Below are 2,719 nucleotides of genomic sequence, written 5' to 3' on the forward strand. Positions count from 1 at the left end.
ATTTTATTCTCCAAAACATCTAACCAATATATCTATCAATCTTACCCCTCAATCCTATACAAATTCCAAGTACTTATCTTTATTTAACATATAAAAATAATTCTATTCTCCTCTCGAGATATATATAAAAAAGGGGTGTTGCAACCCTTGAGGTCGTCGTCCAATTCAAAAAACACAATAAAAAATAAGAAAAACATCACTATGCCGAGGTAGTTGTTAACTAAATGCTTGCATACTTGTGTCAAAATTGCATCAAACATTACAATGCCAAAACATTAAATTACTAAAAACCTGTCGTTTTCCACTTCGTTTTTCTGGTCTGTAAGTTGTATCTAACACCCAAAAAGTCATATGCGTTTCTTCAATTTTCCATTACCAGGAAGTCTTACAACAAGGTAGGTTTGAATGGTAGCTTAGGAAGATTGTCAGCTGTGTTTGAAGGGAAGTTCAGTTAGATTCCATTCAGTCAGCTCTACATACACCATATGAATAATAAGAATGAATTTGGTAAAACAAAATCCTGCTCTTCTTTGCAAAAATGTCCAGTGCCCACATTGAAATCCACACCATCTTTCCCCAACACTCAATTGACAGTAAAACTAAACATAAACCTCAAATTCAAAGGCCTGAAACATCAGTAGAGTATGGAACTTGATCATCAGACTCCATTTTTGCCTCTGATTCTTTCATATCATGGTTGGTATTCCTATTCATAACATGCTTTTCTTTTTCTAATTTGTTTGAAATATGCCTGCTTTTATGATGGGTTCTTCTTAGATTTTGTTTTAATGGCATTTTTCTTTGTTGGGCAGTCTCTGTTTCCACTTCTACTGAGGTCTCTCTGCAAACTGTTGGCTGCCTTCATTCAGAGGCCTACTGCAGCCATGGCAACTCTGCTCTATGAGAGCAATTTGCTGCCCCGGAGTCTTAATATGGAGCGTTTTGTTGCACAAGATCTGCTGGAAGAAGATAATTATTTGTTTCATTTTGTCATACGCATGTTGAGGTGTCTCTGGTAATGAGCCTGTCTGCAATGCAAGCTTGTTGGGTACTGCAATTTTTTAGCATAAGTGGGCATTGGGTCCATGAAAAAATGGTCTTTTTGGACATGGAAGGTAAGTTTTTAGCATAAGTTTGTATTGGGTCCATGGAAAACTGGTCTTTTTGGACTTGGACTGCCCACAAAGCAAGCTTGCACATTGAATTTTTGCTGATAACTTTTTGACTGAATAGTTTTATGTTCTGGAAGTTGCATTGAAGTTTTGGATTAGTATATTTGGAGTTCAGAAGAATGGATCAAACTAACATTATTGTGGGTCTTGAGTTCCTTAGGCTCTGTGAGTGAGTATACTTGGAGATTTTTTTGGGTATACAAAGTGTATACTTTGTCGTATTTAACCCAGTTGAAGTGATTCTGAAGTGATTTGTATAAGCTGAGGCCTTGAATACAGAGTTTTTGGGCGTATTTTACCTGGAATCCCAATTATATGAGACCATGGATTGTTTACAATGTAGTGTATTGAGTACCAGGTTACATGGTTTTAAGCTTGGTTACTCTTGAATCTTGTTTGAATAATGTATTGATTATGAGCAAATTTGATACCTTGAATCATGTGACTCTTGCACAATCTTTGTCATCACTGTACATTTAATGCATTATTGTAGTACTCAGCTGCAACTTTAGATCTCTGATATCTTTATTATTCAGTGTTACAGAGAATGGCTTATATAGGATTTTGACTACATATTTGGAATAGGTCCCATCAGTAGGAGTGGCCCTCATTGGTTGGATTAAATCCCCTCTTTTTAAGGTTAGGTCAGTTTTGAATCAATGACAGTAAATATTCTTCTTTAAAAGTGAATCCATGAAAACTTAGAATCTGTCCAGGCCAAACTATAATACCTTAATCTTTATTAATCATATGGTTTGTGACCCTCTTATAATCCATGGTGATTATTGGTAATGTACTAAGGATCATATAGATATCCATTGTTCTTAAATTATGTTACGTTGTCTTTTATATTCAATCACTCATAATATCAGGGGTTGTAATCAATATATTGCTTTGAGGGATTGAATTTTCATTAATTTTATATTATTGTAAAAAGTAATTTAGATAAAAGATTTTTGGTTTGTTTGTAAAGTTGAATGGTTTTAAATGAGTATAAGCGATTCTATACGTAACATGCCCCCAACCCCCCCATTATAGTTGTAAAAAATGCCCCTATTAAACTGCCCCATAAGTTATACCACTATACCACTATAAAAGTCTTGCTCGGTGTAAAAATTTTGACAGCATGAAGTATGAATATGAGATAACTATATGAGTTTTGACTAATTATAAAATCTTATATTCCAAGAATTTTTAGAATACCTACTTCCACCTAATTTGAAAATGTGATACACAAATTGAACTTTATGTATTTCATGGTGTGAAATGAATCTTATTCAAAAGTCAAAATTTTAAATTTGAGTATTTCCTATACTCTTCCTTCTAGTTATTACATATTGACTTGAGTTCAAAATATTTCAAATTGTACTCTAGGACGTTGGATAAAAGGAAAAACCCTAGAATTCATTTTAAAACATCTCAAAATCAAATATCCATCTAGAGCTATGAGCCTTGACTAATTACAAAATCTTACATCCCAAGAATTTTTAGATTACCTACTCCCACGTAAATTTGAAATTGTAATGCAAAATTGAATTTTGTTGAAT

General features: G+C 33.5%; 1 long non-coding RNA gene across 1 annotated transcript; it reads left to right on the forward strand.

The window, feature by feature from the left end:
- Nucleotides 1–291: 291 nt before the first annotated feature.
- LOC131039659 (uncharacterized) lies at nucleotides 292–1,612 on the forward strand. The gene is made up of 2 exons (XR_009104687.2): nucleotides 292–696; nucleotides 813–1,612. It is a non-coding gene; the product is annotated as an uncharacterized LOC131039659 (long non-coding RNA).
- The last annotated feature ends 1,107 nt before the right edge of the window (nucleotides 1,613–2,719 follow it).

The sequence above is a fragment of the Cryptomeria japonica genome, chromosome 5 (assembly GCF_030272615.1).
Source record: "Cryptomeria japonica chromosome 5, Sugi_1.0, whole genome shotgun sequence".
NCBI classification, from domain to species: domain Eukaryota; kingdom Viridiplantae; phylum Streptophyta; class Pinopsida; order Cupressales; family Cupressaceae; genus Cryptomeria; species Cryptomeria japonica.